Source organism: Pan paniscus, chromosome 15, assembly GCF_029289425.2.
Source record: "Pan paniscus chromosome 15, NHGRI_mPanPan1-v2.0_pri, whole genome shotgun sequence".
Taxonomy (NCBI): domain Eukaryota; kingdom Metazoa; phylum Chordata; class Mammalia; order Primates; family Hominidae; genus Pan; species Pan paniscus.
Window position 1 is genome coordinate 57,093,864 of NC_073264.2, and position 18,932 is coordinate 57,112,795.

At 40.2% G+C, this 18,932-nt stretch overlaps 1 long non-coding RNA gene across 1 annotated transcript in view; it reads left to right on the plus strand.

Moving 5' to 3' along the window:
* Positions 1–424: 424 nt before the first annotated feature.
* Positions 425–18,932, plus strand: part of LOC134728895 (uncharacterized) — a 105,958-nt gene continuing 87,450 nt past the window's right edge. The window contains exon 1 of the long non-coding RNA XR_010109756.1: positions 425–559. This is a non-coding gene — a long non-coding RNA (uncharacterized LOC134728895). The remainder of the gene's footprint in view (positions 560–18,932) is intronic.

Consider the following 18,932-nt stretch of genomic DNA (forward strand, 5'->3'; position numbering starts at 1 on the left):
GTCACACCCCAGGGACCCTATCCAGTGGTTGCCAGTTCTGTTTCTCCACCCAGTGATAGAGCTAGACTGTTTTTATGACATTGCGATCCAGCCAACTCTTTGCTATAATCAATGTTTCCATTCTTTTCCAAAATAAACATGTGGATGGTCATTTGCAAACAGGGAAATGAAAGTTTTCCATCCCTAGGTGCAGTGCATATATTTTTGCAAACAAAGAATTTAGAAAAGGAATGTAATCTAATCTCTGGTGACTTTGAAATATGTCTGGGGCATTAGATCTTGGAAGGTAATTTGTTTCTTTCATTTAGATTCAGGTAAATTCCCCCACCCCACCCCACCCCAACCCCCAACCTGCTTTCTGGCTTTGTACAGAATTATCAAGCAGAATGGCTTAAAGACAATCGGACCTTATTGTATCACATTTCAGGAATGAGCAATGAGGAAACAGGAGCCAAGCCTGGAAATGAACATGTCCTTGTAAATGACCAAGAGAAGACAGGAGTTAAAATATGCAACTGTTATGGTGCCAGAAAATTGCCTGCCCTCTTTGAACGGACCGGTGAGTGCTATTTTGCATTTATATCAGGTTTTAAAAATAATAAATGCAATTCTTCCTGCTAAAATGACATGTAATTTCATAACTACTTTGAAGACAGCCCTACCTTTTTGTATTCAAAGAAATGAACAACTTAATGCCCTAAAAATCCCAGATATCAAACCTGTTTAATGTAAACAGATTTTGTTTAGTCTGAGTGATTGTTAATTTTATTTCAGAAAGAATGACTGATTAAGAGTTGTGCAGGTGTCATGATCATAGCTTACTTCTTGTTCACTGGGGATGTCAGAGGCAGCCATGCTGTTTATGTATCCACTGAGCTAAATTAGTATCGTTATCACTTTAGTAAAGCTCAGATATTACTGTGTTCTCTGCTAAAGAAACCAATTACAGTGTCTGCTGGACGGTATATTAAATGACACCATTTAATTAAAGCCTAATCTCTCTCCAAATGAACAATATTTAAAATTATTGTACATTATTTCATTCAATTACTGCAAACCTCTGTCCATTTTTAAGCACAGAAAAAACTCATTTGGCACCCTGACAGCCAAGAAGAAGAATTGCCGTTTTGTGTTGTGTTTGGTGCTGAGAGCCCAGTAACAGTCAATCCAGGACACGCATCAGTTCATGAGCTCTTTTAGTTTTAAAATATTTCAGATTTGTTTCTCAGGCCTCTTGGCAGCCAAAGGCCCTATTCTTCAATTGCCAGGGCTCCCTCCAAGGACTGGGGTATAATGGAGATCTCTAAAAAGAATATGTTTAGATGAATAAAGCCATTAAAGAAATACAATTCCCATGCCAGGAGCCAAGCTATGTAACTGACAGGATAGCAATTCATTTAGAATGAATATCTCATAAGGGAATGCAAGAATTAAAATGGACATAACAGTGAACTCAAGAGATAACCTGCAATAGAAAGGAAAATTCACTTGTTCAAGGGAGAAATGAGTTAAAAAGATGTAACTACTAAGAAAAAGAGATGGGGGGAGCCAAACGTGAATGGACTCTCATTCCTGCTAGTCATTTAATTTAGCCATGGAGAAATGTTGGCGCACATTTAGGTGGCAGAGCACAGCAGCCTCTAGCCAAGTAACAGTATATTGCTTCTTTAGCTTTATAATATCAAAGAATATGGTGCATGGATTGAGTGTGTTTATCAGTCTATTGGCTCATTAATAAGATCCCAAGAAAGATAAATATTAATAGCAATGATGCATCCCACATAGTGGAAATGGACTCCAGAACCCAGACTGTGGGTGAGAAGGTTAGAACTCAACCCTAGGCTCTAGCACCATGACTTGCTCACAGGAAGTCTTCTGCCAATGTCTTCCGGTTCCCTGAAGACATAATCTTGGTGTGTGAATTTAATGGCCCAAGGCGAAACCGATCTATTTCTTTTGGCCAGTCCTTGATAGGTGTGGCCTGTTGGAGTCCACGTTCAGACCTAGGGAACGGTGGTGGTCAGTGATGGCTATAAAGATGAATAGTGTATAGGGTAGGGAACCTCCACTCATAGGTCCCCTTACTTGTGCAGCTTCCTGGATTTTTTTCCCTTAGTGTTACATTTTGAAGACAACTGTTAATTTTATGTAATTTTAATCACCTACAGTTAGGGAACATATGCAATGTCCAAGGCTTATTATCGTGGCTATAAATTAGTCCTGTATAACATAGAGATTAAAAATATAGGTTTTAGAGTCCCTTACTCATTCACTCATTTAGCAAATGTTTACAGATTCCTAAAGAGACCCTACCCAGAAAAAAAACTCAAATTCCAATTCCCAGCCCACCCTTGCTAACAAAATAGTGTTGAACATATTACTTAACTTTCCTCATCTGTAGTGTGAGGTTAATAATACATATTTCCTGGGCTTACTGTGAAAATTAAGAGAGCCATTTCAGTGCCTCCCATGTAACAAATACTCAGCAAATAGTAAATACACTATGATTATTGCTTTACATAAGTAGATGCCAATTATCTTCCAAAGATTTATAGTTTGGCTGAGAGGCTGTACACAGAAAGTAATAATGATTTATTAAAAGCAATAGGTAAAGAACCAGCAAAAGTGACTGCCAGCTTGTGTGGGACTGTACCTCTTAACATCTATATATATGCATATACATACACAGAGAGTTTTTAAAATGAAATTATGCTTGCTGTCAAGAATTCTTCACACTGGAAATGGTGGTAGGATTGCTCTCTGTACTGGCAGAGTCCCCAGGATCGGGCCTGAAATTATTAGATGTAATCATCAGGTTGAGTTACTTATACAAAGCCAGTTATTCGCCATCTGCCATTTGGAGATGTGCCCTTGGGCCCTGCTTGGATACCAGCCCATTGCTATGCAGCAGGGGGAAATGTTTCTGTCCAAATAACTTATCTCTCAGTTTCGAATTCTAATGACAGAAAGGACTGCAAATAGATGCTCTGTCTTAATGATAAAGTGAACAATGGGCATTCATTGTGCTGCTCATGGGCAGAAACAATGGATAGGACATGCATTTGGAGGATTCTGAGATAGAATTGAAGAATAAAATATCTAGAGAACTCAAACTTTGTTCAAAAGATAAATTCTGTAGAAATTTGGCTAGGTAGGAGGAGAAAGTCCCGTGTGTCTACCCTGAGGCAGGGGTTAAGGCAATGCGGAATATGTGAGGGTTAAAAATTATAAAGCAATGTTAAGATGATGTGTGAAGCACGTTAGGCGCAAGTCATATTTACTGTGGTCTGGCTGAAATAAAAATAGTCATCAATAGGAGAGGCTTGGCCCTACCCTATGGAGAGTCTGAGAAACATGTGGGGCCAGGTAGTTAATGACACAAAATCGTTTCCAAGTAGTGATGGAACCCAGATGATTGATGAGAGAACTGAATCTTGTTATTGGATGTGTAAGAGAGCCCACTGTGCAAACTCTATACTTACAATCAATGTGGCTTTTATGGTTTTTAATGCCAAAAAAGCGATGAGGAGACAAAGCTTACTAAACTGACCTCCACCTTCTCTTCTTTCCCTGTCATGACTCACCCATACATATTGCTGAATAATTCTTCCTAAAGTACTGCTTTGACCATATCACGTCCCTGGTTAAAAGCCTTCAAAGGCTCCTCAGTGCACTGAACCAAAGTATAGGCATACCTCATTTTATTGCAGTTTGCTTTACTGTGCTTTGCAGATATGGTGTGTTTTTTTACAAATTGATTTGTGGCAACCCTGTGTCAAGTAAGTCTATCAGCATCAGTTTTCCAAACATCAGGTGCCCACTTTGTGTCTTTGTATCACATTTTGGTAATTCTTGGAATATTTCAAACTTTTAAAAATTATTATTTTATCTGTTATGGTGATCTATGATCAGTGTGATTTTCAATGTTACTACTGCAGTTGTTTTGGGGCACCACAAACTGTGCCATATAAGACGGTGAACTTCATTGATCAATGTTGTGTGTGTTCTGACTGCTCCAACAGTCGTCTGTCTCTCCTCGGGCCTCCCCGTTCCCTGAGACACAACAATACTAAAATAAGGCCAATTAAGAAGCCTGCAATGGCCTCTAAGTGTTCAAATGAAAGGAAGAGTCCCTGTCTGTCACTTTAAATCAAAAGCTAGAAAAGATTAAGCTTAGTGAGGAAGACATGTCAAAACCCAAGACAGGCCAAAAGCTAGGCCTCTTGCATCAATCAGCCAAGTTGTGAAGACAAAGGAAAAGTTCTTGAAGGAAATGTAAAGTGCTACTCCAGTGAACACATGAATAATAAGAAAATGAAACAGCTTCATTGTTGATAAAGGCTGAGAGAGGTGAGGAAGCTGCAGAAGAAAAGTTGGAAGCTAGCAGAGGTTGGTTCATGAGGTTTAAGGAAATAAGCTGTCTCCATAACATAAAAGTTCAAGGTAAAGTAACAAGTGCTAATTTAGAAGCTGCAGCAAGTTATCCAGCTCCAGCTAAGGTAATTGATAAAGGTGGCTACACTGAACAATAGGTTCTCGATGTAGAGGAAACAGCCTTCCATTGAAAGGAGATGCCATCTAGGACCTTCCTAGCTAGAGAGGAGAAGTCAATGCCTGACTTCAAAGCTTCAAAGGACAGGCTGACTCTCTGGTTAGAAGCTAGTGGAGCTGGTGACTGTATGTTGTAGCCAATGCTCATTTTCCATTCTGAAACTCCTAGGGCCCTTAAGGGTTTTGCTCAAGCTACTTTACCTATACTCTATAAATAGAACCAAGTCTGATGACAGCATATCTATTTATAACACAGCTTACTGAATACTTTAATCCTAGTGTTGAGACCTACTGCTCATTTAATATTCATTTCAAAATATTACTGATCATTGACAATGCATTTAGTCACTCAAGAGCACTGGTGGAGAGGTACAAGGTAATTAGTATTATTTTCATGCCTACTTATATAACATCCATCCTGCAGCCTATGCATCAAGAAGTAATTTCAACTTTCAAGTCTTACTATTTAAGAAATATATTTTTTAAGTCTTTAGCTGCCATAGATAGTGATTCTTCTGATGGATCTGGGCAAAGTCAACTGAGAGCCTTCTGGAAAGGATTCACCATTCTAGATGCCATGAAGTACATTCATAATTAATGGGAGGAGGTAAAAAAATCAATGGATGTCTTTGGGGGCTTCAAGGCTTCATATGGAGAAATTAACTGCAGATGTGGTAGAAATAGCAAGAAAACTAGAGTTAAAAGTAGAGCCTGAAGATGTAACTGAACTGCTACAATCTCTGATAAAACTTCAAAGAATGAAGAGTTGCTTATTATGGATGAGCAGACAGTGGTTTCTTGAGATGGAATCTACGTCTGGTGAAGATGCTGTGAACATTGTTGAAATGACAACAAAGGACTTAGAATGTTCCATAAACTTAGTTGATAAAGCAGTGGCAGGGTTTGAGAGGACTGACCTCCATTTCGAAAAAAGTTCTACTGTGGGCTAAATGCTCTCAAAAAGTATTTCATGCTACAGAGAAAACTTTCATGAAAGGAAGAGTCTATCAATATGGCAAAGTTCATTTCTGTCTTTATTTTAAGAAATTTCCACAGCTATCCCAGGCTTCAGCAACCATTACCCTGATCAGTCAGCAGCTATCAACACTGAAGCAAAACCCTCTCTCAGTAAAAAGATTATGATTCACTGAAGGCTCAGATAACTGTTAGCATCTTTTAGCAACAAAGTAATTTAAAATTAAGCTGTATATGTTGCTTTTTAGACATACATTTTTGCTCACTTAATAGACGACAATATAGTATAAACATCACTTTTACGTGCATTAGGAAACCAAAAACTTCTTATAAATACAAAACAAAACTCATAACAATTGCCAGTATTTAATTCAGTGCTGTGCTGACGCTGTGCTAAGGGCTTTACATGGATTGCCATATTTTAGTCTCCTCAAAAACCATATAAAGTGGATACTGTTACCACCTTCATCTTGAAGCATTTGAGATCCAGAGAGGTTAAAGTCAGCATATGATAACATATCTGGTAAGGGCCAGAGGTATAATTCTTTTGTAAGGCAACTTTGTCAAGGACTTTCAAAGCATATTTGAGAGGAGAGAGGTGGGAGTAAGAGGAAGGTAGTTGCCTGCCTCATATTCCCTGGCCCACCTGAGACCACCTGCAGCTGCAGGGGAAAACAGTTTTCAACACACCAACAGCTTCCCTCCTCAAGCACCTGCCACTCACTTCTCTGCCTGAGTGGTTCCTCCTGCACTCTCCCCATGCCTCCATGAATTCTTGGGGATAAGTTGGAAGTGCAGGGGAGCTCATGCCCCTGAGGCAACCCTCCACCAATGAGAGATGGCAAAGGTGGATAAGACCCAACTCTGTGTCCTCCAGTGTGGTGATTCTGAGGTGTGCTCTCCAGGGGACTTGAGCCTCAGCTACCCATAGTAGTAACCCTCCCATTAACACACTCATTGTTGGCTTTCTCCCCTGCCTATCTCATGTTCCCACTCCCTCAATTCTATGTCCAGGAATCACCACTCAAATAAACTACTGTCACTCAAGTCTTCATCTGGGGACCTCTTTTGGGAGGTTCCAAAACTAAGACAGTTTAGAGGGGGTGTATTTAAATCATCTACGCTCATGAGCATTCCATTTAGAAGAGAGCCCTATGAGGATTCTATCTTGACTTTTACCAGAAGGGAGAGGACAAAAATTTGAAAAAGGATGTTGAGGAAGATGAATTGTTTTACCAATGGTAAGGGCTGCAAATGAAGTTATAAAAGGAGTCTTTAAAATGCCACTTGCAGTATCTTGAGAGCAGCACCTTGCAGAAACTAGGCCTGTTTCCAGAGGGTTGGTGATAGATGGCATCCCCCAAGCCTCTGGGTGATGGAGAGACAGCCTGGGAAAATGCAGGAGAATTCTGTCTTTGTCCTGGGCTGTGAGTCCATCCTTCCCTCATTCTGTGCATTCACCTCAGACAGAGATAAGCTGATGTTTCTTGTTTCACAATATTTCAGAAAGCTTTGACAATGGAAAGTAACATAAGCACCTCTTTGTATTCTGAAGGAGCTGACTTTTTGAAGCCTAATTGCTAGGCATTGGTTCTAATACTTTTCTCCAAGGAACTGGTTTAATCTATTTTTATCCTCACAGGTCAGACACAAGATTTTGGTGATTTCCTACATGCTTTAAAAGCATAATCCCCACCATTTTTGGGACATCCACATCTTATTTAGCTTGATTTTATCTAATGCCTTTTCTAACTGAAAGTGAAGGATAGCATACATTTGTTTCTCAAAAAACAATAAATAAATAAAAGCATTGAGATTAATTTGCTCAGACATTTTCGAAGAAAATGTTCTATGTCTCTTGAGATAATTTTATACATCTCTCTGTGTGTTTCAATTAGGATTGAGGATGGATGCTCCAGAATTCAGAGAAAGACCCCTATCTAGCTCATTTGGAATTCCAGGGCAGGGGTATGCTCAAGGCTAATCAAACTGTGGATGCTTTCCCGGCCAGGTTATATATAAGCAGCATCAGATTCAGAAACAGTCGAGTGGTTTGCCCAGTACATTGCATGTAGATGATTTCCAACAGATATTTACTTAATTTTACTTAAACCAGAAAAGAAAGACATACTATATCAGAAAAAAAGTTTGTAATTAATATTAAGATCAATTCAAATATTATGAGTAAAATAGCACAGGCAGCACTGTACCTCCAACTTGAGTTTGCTTCCTTAGGTCATGTGCATGAGTGTGTGGTAGTCTACATGCATGTTCATGATTCAGGACTGAGCGAATATGTGAATTTCATGTCAATTTACTAGACTCCTACAGGCTTAAAACAATGCAATTACCGAGTTTCTGAAATTAGAAATCTGAAATTTTGTCAACACTAGGCTTTTGAGTTTGTTAGTATTCAGTTTGAATACTTGTTCTGCCTTGGTGGATATGTTACCTATGGCAAGTCTCTTTATTTCCCAGAAACCCAGTTTTTTAAGATGTAAGGTTGAGATGATACTCAGCCTAGACCTCTAGGAAGAAGAGCCAAGGCAAGGATTAAAGCACTGAAGCTTTCTTTTGACAAGTGCAAACCCAGAGCCATGCATGGAAAGGGAAGTAGGGAAGCAAGGCAAGGAAAGATGAGGAAAAATGTGATGCCATGTGCTGCTGGGCTGGCCACCACTTTACAGGAAGTTGTTCAGCGGGGTATTCATTAGAAAGCTTATAGAAACCGTATCTCAGAGCTATTCATGCAGGGGAGAAAGGAGAGGGACTTACTGGTTCAATCCCTTACTATCTCTTGTCTCCCACTGGTACAGATTGACCTCATTGGCAACTACCTTCTCCCCAGCTTCAAGGTTGCATCTTCTAGCCCTTTGGTGACTGCTCAGGAATCCCACCCCAATGGTCTGCAGTGTGGCATTTGATCCCAGTGTGGAAGCAGAAGGGGATTCAGAGATGATGAGGCTCAGCCGGTGTGGTGTGAAAGCTGGGCAGACTCAGGGGTTCACGTGGATGCTGATCAGCCAGGGGTGCTGGGCAGGGGCACAATAAAGGTGCTCACAGTGGTGCAGCCTGAGAGACGCCTTTGGAATGAAGCAGGTGACCAAGAGAATTGAGAAACCACACAAAGTTTATGCCCAATACATGCTGGTACCTACCACGTAGAACTCTAGTCAAAATTGAATCCATGAAAAGTATAGAGCGCAATACCTGGTGTCAGAGTGACCATGTGGACTCTGAACCAGATGACTTGTGTTGACTTTAGCTTTGCCACTTGAAACCATGTAAATGCAGGTAAGTCACTTGCTTTAAACCTTGGGAATCTCACTGTAAAAGGAACGATAATAATTGTATCGATTTCGTAGAGTTTGGGGCAGGAATAAATGAGATAATAAAGTGCCTAGCACAATGTCTCATGTGGGTAAGTGGTCAGTAAATGTTAGCCTTGATGGTGATGATGATGACAAAGATGATGATAATGAACCAACAGTGTTTTTATGTAAAGCAAAAATTTTGTTCCCTAGATTCCTGGGTTCCTGAAGCAATTCTTCTTTAATGTCAATTATGTATAATTGTCTGAGGAAATCATTTGTATCTGGCATTTTCTATTTTTTGGTTGCATTCTTGTTGTAGTTGAATTATATTAAATTTGATTTCAGTTTCTCTCAAAACCTTGGTTGCTGGAAATTTACCCAGTGGCTGAACATGATAGCAGCAACTGCTGTAAGAAAATCACTATGCAGACTATCGGGCAGCAAGATCTCTTAATAAATCTTGAGCCTGGTCTGAAGTTTAATAACTTTGAAGGCAACCATAGTTGGCCAGTCAACCAAAGACACACCAACTTTATTAATATGATGTTATGGAGTTCTTATCAATGTATGCATCAGTGGGCACCCTAGCAACAGAACCCATCTCAGTGCTGTCTACAAACATTTTTGGTTTCTGGTTTCTGCAATACTTTCTGAGTATGGATTGATCTGTGTCCTCAACTAGAGGCAAACTAAATGATTTTCATCATTCAGGGCTGAAATGTTCCTCATGAAAAAAAGAACTCATTATATATACTTAACTTTAGACACTTTTGTGCTTTCTTGAAAGAAGCCAGGAAACAAGTAGTTAAAAAAAATGGAATATGTTGCCTAAATTCACCATAGATGTAGGACAAATCTCAGCAATGCAGATCAGATGTCCATGTGGTCTGTATACCTTTGAAAGCTAAGTCAATTTGGAACAGGGTGTGTGGAGAAGGTGCAGGAGCCAGGGTACTTCCAAGGAGGATTTACACAATGCAATTTCCTTAGCCTGTCACTGTCTCTCCCCTCCTCCACATACACTTCAGCCTGTGAGCCCGTCTCATCTAGCTCATGTGCCCTGATAAATATAAACCTCTGAGAGTTGCCTCAATAAGAAAAAAAAAAAAAAAAAAACCTCAGTTAGTGACCTGGACCAAGGGCAGTAGTTCTGTATTGAAGGGAATCATTTTCTCAGCAGGCTTACTCAGCTACATTTTCTCAGCAGGTTTACACAGGTACTAGAGATTGGTTACAACCATGGATTTAGACTCACTCAGATATTAGTTTGAATCCTGTCCTGTCATTTACCATTTATGACTCTAGGCAGGCTACTGAGTCTCTGCTCCTCAGTTTTCCTATTTCTAAAATAGGGTTGATGACGAAAAAAAGATGATAATGGTAATTACTCTTTAAGAAGCCCCCTAAATGCCCCCTAAACTATACTATGTGCTTCATGTACATTCTTTCACTCATCTTCACAATCACTCTTTGATGCTTGTACCGTCACAAAAGACAGCACTCTTTAAGGAGTAGTTACTATCATGCTCACTACAAATGTCCACCCCTGTTACTCCAGAAAAACTCTTTCATTCCTAACTCCAGATACTGCTGCTAGGGTATGACAAATATTCTCATCTGTTTTCTTGAGGCATCAAAGCCTTTCCCTTTTTGTCCCAGTGCTAGATATATCCAAGATGTACTGATGGAAAGGATATTTTGTTCCATCATTCCTCCAAGAGCTGTGTAGTACAAGTAGTTTTGTCTTATATTATTTAAGGATATTGATCTGTTCTACTCCACGTTTACTTAATGAAGGGTCCGAATGAGGAATTGTTCTACACAATCAGGCTTCCTTATAACTGAACAAAATTTTAAAAGATAAAAGTAAAAGCCATAATAAAAATAATCTTCCCAATAATCCTGTAAAATATCTTTTGGATTTAGGTATTGAATTTTCTTTGGCATTGTTGGGAGATTTTGTAATTCAAACTGTTCTTTATGCGGCAGTTACTTTGTCACATTAGCTCCATTTTATAGATCTGTTCTATTGATGCCGGTGCCTACAGAGCAGCAGCCCTGATCAAGACAGGTAGTCAGCCTCCAGGAAGGTGAAATCTCTACTGCCAGAGAGAATATAAATACTCATTTCAACCTTTGGCTGTGATTTATTAGTAGTGTTTGGATGGTAATTTAACTTAACCCATAATGCATTGCTTATGGGTTATCAGCAGTTTATCATAGGCAGTGCCATGCACTCTTAAACTCCTGAACCCATCCTGAGAACCATCACAGACACAGAATTACTTGTGCTTTTCCAAAATGGCATATTTATTTTAGTTAAAAATTGTAACTTCCTGCAACCTAACTATTAGTTGACACATTTTTTAAAAAATCAAGCACAGTTGCCTGTAAGAATGTGCAGAACTATAAGTAATCTAACTGCAGAAACTCTGCACTGCTTGTGGAATACACACTAGACTGCAGTATCCATTGGCTCACTTGAGAGCGTTGGGAAGGGCAGGGGCTCCTACGCTCACTTCCAGGAGGTCTGGGTTTGGGCTTCCCTTGGAAGGTGTCCCCCACTCAGGACTCTGAGCATAAAGCCCACTTGGAGCTCATTTCAAGGACACCCTGGAGTCCTCTTCTGTGTGCAGTGAGACTAAGCAGAACCCAAGGAGCAGGTTTATGTCTGGGGTTGCCCAGAGGCAGAGGATTGGCTGGTGTGACTTACAAGGTTTCTTCTAGTTTAATGAAGTCTCTTCTGAGAGACTGTGATGCTGCCACTCCTCTTTAAAAGCCAGGGTTGATGAAGACAGATCTGAAGGAAGAAGCATGGCTATGGTATTTTAAGCAGCTCAGCAAAATGGTCATGAGGTGATTCGCGAACAGGACCAACTGAATGACCTGTAGGGCCTGTTGAACACGCAGGTCAGGGACTAGTCTACAGAGCTTTTGATTCAACTTTTTTGTGGGGCCTGGATCATTTATTTTTTGTCAACTTTATTGAGCTATAATTTGCATAACCTTTTGTTAGGGCCATATCCATATGGACTCATTTTAAGTACAAAGTTTGATCAGTTTCGATGGTAGTATATGCCCCTGTAACCATCACCACAATCAAGATACAGAACATTTCCATCACCCAAGAAAGTTTCCTGTTTTTTGCACTCAATCCCTGCATACCCCTGGATCCAGCTATCCAATGATCTGCTATCTGTCCCTATAATTGGTGCCTTTTCTAGAATTTTATAAATATGGTGTTATATAGCATATTTTTTGTATGTCTAGCTTATTTCTCTCAGCATGATGTTTTGAGATTCATTCTTTTTTTTACATTTCTGATTGATTCATTCCTTTTAATTGGTAAGTAGTAGTCCATTGTTGGGCTATATTGCAGTTCATTTATCTGTTCACTTTTTGATGGATATTTGGGTTGTTCCAGATTTTTGCTATGAGCAACTATGTAAAAGGTCTCTGTGGAATTGCTGGGTCATAAGTGTATGTTTTACGTTATGAGAAACTGCCAGATTGTTTTCCAAAATGATTGAATTAATTTTGGATTCTAATCAGCATTGTTCGAAAGTTTGTTACTCCATATCCTCACCAACACTTGGTATCATCAATCTTTTTAATTTTAGTCATTCTAGTTGGATACATATATATTATTACTATACTTTAAGTTCTGGGAAACATGTGCAGAATGTGCAGGTTTGTTACATAGGCATACATGTGCCATGGTGGTTTGCTGCACCCATCAACCCGTCATCTACATTAGGTATTTCTCCTAATGCTATCCCTCCCCTAGCCCACCAGCCCCTGACTGGCCTCAGGGTGTGATGTTCCCCTCCCTGTGTCCATGTGTTCTCATTGTTCAACTCCCACATATGAGTGAGAACATGTGGTGTTTGGTTTTCTATTCCTGTGTTAGTTTGCTGAAAATGATGGTTTCCAGCTTCATTCATGTCCCTCCAAAGGATATGAACTCATCCTTTTATAAGGCTGCATGGTATTCCATGGTGTATATGTGCCACATTTTCTTTATCCAGTCTATTATTGATGGGCATTTGGGTTGGTTCCAAGTCTTCCCTATTGTGAATAGTGCTGCAATAAACATACAGGTCCATGTGTCTTTATAGTAGAATGATTTATAATCCTTTGGGTACATACCCAGTAATGGGATTGCTGGGTCAAATGGTATTTCAAGTTCTAGATCCTTGAGGAATCACCACACTGCCTTCCACAATGGTTTAACTAATTTACACTCCCACCAACAGTGTAAAAGCGTTCCTATTTCTCCACATCCTCTCCAGCATCTGTTGTTTCCTGACTTTTTAATGATTGCCACTTTAACTGGCTTGAGATGGTATCTCATTGTGGTTTTGATTTGCATTTCTCTAATGACTGGTGATGATGAGCTTTTTTTCATGTTTGTTGGCCACATAAATGTCTTCTTTTGAGAAGTGTCTGTTTATCTCCTTCACCCACTTTTTGATGGGGTTGTTTGTTTTTTTTTTTTCTTGTAAATTTGTTTAAGTTCCTTGTAGATTCTGGATATTAGCTCTTTGTCAGATGGATAGATTGCAAAAATTTTCTCCCATTCTGTAGGTTGCCTGTTCACTCTAATGATAGTTTATTTTGCTATGCAGAAGCTCTTTAGTTTAATTAGATCCTATTTGTTAATTTTGGCTTTTGTTGCCATTGCTTTTGGTGTTTTAGTCATGAAGTTTTTGCCCATGCCTATGTCCTGAATGGTATTGCCTAGGTTTATCTTCTAGGTTTTTTATGGTTTTAGGTCTTACATTTAAGTCTTTAATCCATCTTAAGTTAATTTTTGTATAAGGTGTAAGGAAAGGGTCCAGTTTCAGTTTTCTGCATATGGCTAGCTAGTTTTCCCAACACCATTTTTTAAAAAGGGAATCATTTCCCCATTGCTTTTTTTTGTCAGATTTGTCAAAGATCAGATGGTTGTAGATGTGTGGTGTTATTTCTGAGGCCTCTGTTCTGTTCCATTGGTGTATATCTCTGTTTTGGTACTAGTACCATGCTGTTTTGGTCACTGTAGCCTTGTAGTATAGTTTGAAGTCAGGTAGCGTGATGCCTCCAGTTTTGTTCCTTTTGCTTAGGATTGTCTTGGCTATATGGGCTCTTTTTTGATTCTATATGAAATTTAAGGTAGTTTTTTCTAATTCTATGGAGAAAGTCAATGGTAGCTTGATGGGGATAGCATTGAATCTATAAATTACTTTGGGCAGTGTAGCCATTTTCACGATATTGATTCTTCCTATCCATGAGCATGGAATGTTCTTCCATTTATTTGTGTCCTCTCTTATTTCCTTGAGCAGTGGTTTGTAGTTCTCCTTGAAGAGGTCCTTCACATCCCTTGTAAGTTGGATTTCTAGGTATTTTATTCTCTTAATAGCAATTGTGAATGGGAGTTCACTCATGATTTGGCTCTCTGTTTGTCTATTATTGGTGTATAGGAATGCTTGTGATTTTTGCACATTGATTTTGTATCCTGAGACTTTGCTGAAGTTGCTTATAAGCTTAAGGAGATTTTGGGCTGAGACAATGGGGTTTTCTAAATATACAATCATGTCATCTGCAAACAGAGACAATTTGACTTCCTGTCTTCCTATTTAAATACCCTTTAGTTCTTTCTCTTGCCTGATTTCCCTGGCCAGAACTTCCAATACTATATTGAATAGGAGTGGTGAGAGAGGGCATCCTTGTCTTGTGCCAGTTTTCAAAGGGAATGCTTCCAGCTTTTGCCCATTTAGTATGATATTGGCTGTGGGTTTGCCATAAATAGCTCTTATTATTTTGAGATACAGTCTGTCAATATCTAGTTTATTGAGAGTTTTTAGCATGAAGTGGCGTTGAATTTTATCAAAGGCCTTTTCTGCATCTATTGAGATAATCATGTGGTTTTTGTCATTGGTTCTGTTTATGTGATGGATTACGTTTATTGATTTGCGTATGTTGAACCAGCCTTGTATCCCAGGGATGAAGCCAACTTGATCGTGGTGGATAAGCTTTTTGATGTGCTGCTGGAGTCTTTTTGCCAGTATTTTATTGAGGATTTTCACATCAATGTTTGTCAGGGATATTTACCTGAAATTTTCTTTTTTTTGTTGTGTGTCTGCCAGGTTTTGGTATCAGGATGATGCTGGTCTTATAAAATGAGTTAGGGAGGAGTCTCTCTTTTTCTATTGTTTAGAACATTTTCAAAAGGAATGGTACCAGCTCCTCTTAATACCTCTGGTAGAATTTGGCTGTGAATCCATCTGGTCCTGGGCTTTTTTTGGCAGGTAGGCTATTAATTACTGCCTCAGTTTCAGAACTTGTTATTGGTCTATTCAGGGATTCAACTTCTTCCTGGTTTAGTCTTGGGAGGGTGTCTGTGTCCAGGAATTTATCAATTTCTTCTAGATTTTCTAGTTTATTTGCATGGAGGTGTTTACAGTATTCTCTGATGGTAGTTTATATTTCTGTGGGATCAGTGGTGATATCCCCTTTATCATTTTTTATTGTGTCCATTTGATTCTTCTCTCTTTTCTTCTTTATTAATCTGGCCAGTGGTCTATCTACTTTGTTAATCTTTTCAAAAAACTGGGTCCTGGATTTATTGATTTTTTGAAGGGTTTTTCATGTCTCTATCTCGTTCATTTCTGCTGTGATCTTAGTTATTTCTTGTCTTCTGCTACCTTTTGAATTTGTTTGCTCTTGTTTCTCTAGTTTTTTTAATTGTGATGTTAGGGTGTCGATTTTAGATCTTTCCCACTTTCTCCTGTGGGCATTTAGTGCTATAAATTTCCTTCTAAACACTGCTTTAGCTGTGTCCCAGAGATTCTGGTACATTGTGTCTTTGTTCTTATTGGTTTCAAAGAACTTATTTCTTTCTGCCTTAATTTTGTTATTTACCCAGTGGCCATTCAGGAGCAGGTTGCTCAGTTTCCATATATTTGTGTGGTTTTGAGTGAATTTCTTAGTCGTGAGTTCTAATATGATTGCACTGTGGTCTGAGGGACTGTTTGTTATTATTTCCATTCTTTTTTTTTTTTTTTTTTTGAGACGGAGTCTCGCTCTGTCGCCCAGGCTGGAGTGCAGTGGCGCGATCTCGGCTCACTGCAAGCTCCGCCTCCCGGGTTCACGCCATTCTCCTGCCTCAGCCTCCCGAGTAGCTGGGACTACAGGCGCCCGCCACCACGCCCGGCTAATTTTTTGTATTTTTAGTAGAGACGGGGTTTCACCGTGTTAGCCAGGATGGTCTGGATCTCCTGACCTCGTGATCCGCCCGCCTCGGCCTCCCAAAGTGCTGGGATTACAGGTGTGAGCCACCGCGCCCGGCCTATTTCCATTCTTTTGTATTTGCTGAGGAGTGTTTTACTTCCAATTATGTGGTCAATTTTAGAATAAGTGTGATGTGGTGCTGAGAAGAATGTATATTCTGATGATTTGGGGTTGAGAGTTCTTTAGATGTCTATTAGGTCCGCTTGGTCCAGAGCTGAGTTCAAGTCTTGAATATCCTTGTTAATTTTCTGTCTCGTTGATCTGTCTAATACTGACAGTCAGGTGTTAATGTCTCCCACTATTGTGTGGAATTCTAAGTCTCTGTGTAGGTCTCTAAGTAGGTCTCTAAGAACTTGCTTTATGAATCTGGGTACTTTAGGATAGTTAGGGTAGTTAGCTCTTCTTGTTGCATCGATCCCTTTACCATTGTGTAATGGCCTTCTTTGTCTCTTTTGATCTTTGTTGGTTTAAAGTCTGTTTTATCGAAGACTAGGATTGCAACTCCTGCTTATAATTATTATTATTTTTTTTTGCTTTCCATTTGCTTGGTAAATATTCCTCCATCCCTTTATTTTGAGCCTATCATGTGTCTTTGCATGTGAGATGGGTCTCCCGAATATAGCACACCAATGGGTCTTGACTCTTTATCCAGTTTGCCCGTGTGTGTCTTTTAAATGGGACATTTAGTCCATTTACATTTAAGGTTAATATTGTTGTGTATGAATTTGATCCTGTCACTATGATGCTAGCTGATTATTTTGCCCATTAGTTGATGTAGTTTCTTCATAGTGTTGATGGTCTTTACAATTTGGTATGTTTTTGCAGTGGCTGGTACTGGTTTTTCCTTTCCATATTTAGTGCTTCCTTCAGGAACTCTTGTAAGGCAGGCCTGGTGGTGACAAAATCTCTCAGCATTTGCTTGTCTGTAAAGGATTTTATTTCTCCTTTGCTTAGGAAGCTTAGTTTGGCTGGATATGAAATTTTGGGTTGAAAATTATTTTCTTTAAGAATGTTGAATATTGGCCCCCACTCTCTTCTGGCTTGTGGGGTTTCTGCAGAGAGACCTGCTGTTAGTCTGATGGGCTTCCCTTTGTGGGTAATCCGACCTTTCTCTCTAGCTGCCCTTAACATTTTTTCCATTTCAACCTTGGTGAATCTGATGATTATGTGTCTTGGGGTTGCTCTTCTCGAGGAGTATCTTTGTGGTGTTCTTTGTGTCTCCTGAATTTGAATGTTGGCCTTCTTGCTAGGTTGGGGAAGTTCTCCTGGATAATATCCTGAAGAGTGTTTTCCAACTTGGTTCCATTCTCCCCATCACTTTCAGGTACACCAATCAAATGTAGGTTTGGTCTTTTCACATAGTCCCATATTTCTTGGAGGCTTTGTTCATTCCTTTTCATTCTTTTTTCTCTAATCTTGTCTTCATGCCTTATTTCATTAAGTTCCTCTTCAATCTCTGATATCTTTTCTTCTGCTTGATCGATTTGGCTATTAATACTTGTGTATGCTTCACGAAGTTCTTGTGCTGTTTTTCAGCTCCATCACGTCTTTGCATTTTACTCTAAACTGGTTATTCTAGTTAGCAATTCCTCTAACCTTTTTTCAAGGTTCTTAGCTTCCTTGCATTGCATTAGAACATACTCCTTTAGCTCTGAGGAGTTTGTTATTACCCACCTTCTGAAGCCTGCTTCTGTCAATTTGTCAAACTCATTCTCCATCCAGTTTTGTTCCCTTGCTGGTGAGGAGTTGTGATCCTTCGGAGGAGAAGAGATGTTCTGGTTTTTGGAATTTCCAGGCTTTTTGTGCTGGTTTTTCCTCATCTTCATGGATTTATCTACCTTTGGTCTTTGATGTTGGTGACCTTTGGATGGGGTTTCTGTGTGGACATCCTTTTTGCTGATGTTGATGCTATTCCTTTCTGTTTGTTAGTTTTCCTTCTAACAGGCCCCTCTGCCGCAGGTCTGCTGGAGTTTGCTGGAGGTCCACTCCAGGCCCTTTTTGCCTGGGTATCACCAGTGGAGGCTGCAGAACAGCAAAGATTGCTGCCTTTTCATTCCTCTGGAAGCTTCATCCCAAAGGGACACCTGCCAGATGCCAGCCGGAGCTCTCCTGTATGAGGTGTCTGTCGACCCCTCCTGGGAGGTGTCTCCCAGTCAGGAGGCATGGGGGTCAGGGACCCACTTGAGGAGGCAGTCTGTCCCTTAGCAGAGCTTGAGTGCTGTGCTGGGAGATCCGCTGCTCTCTTCAGAGCCAGCAGGCAGAACGTTTAAGTCTGCTGAAGCTGCACCCACAGCCTCCTTTTCCCCTAGGTGCTCTGTCCCAGGGAGATGGGAGTTTTATCTATAGGCCCCTGAGTGGGGCTGCCTTTCTTTCAGAGATGCCCTGCCTAGAGAGGATGAATCTAGAGAGGCAGACTGGCTACAGCAGCTTTGCCGAGCTGTGGTGTAATCCCAGCTACTCAGGAGGCTGAGGCAGGAGAATGGTGTGAACCCGGGAGGCGGAGCTTGCAGTGAGCTGAGATCGTGCCACTGCACTCCAGCCTGGGTGACAGAGCGAGACTCTGTCTCAAAAAAAAAAAAAAAAATAATAATAATAAATAGCTTCTGATAGCCTGAAAGCAACCCCATCCCCAAGTCCCAACCTCAGCTCTGAGGCTGCCCCTGCTGTTTTACCCCCAGGCTCACCCCTAATAAACAGGGCCTTGGGGACTCAATCTTTTTGAGCATCCAGGCTTGCCTTCTCTCTGCCACTCTTGCCCACTAACTCTGTAAAGACCATCTCCATGTGCTGTCCTCACACCTGCCAACTCCATTACTAGTC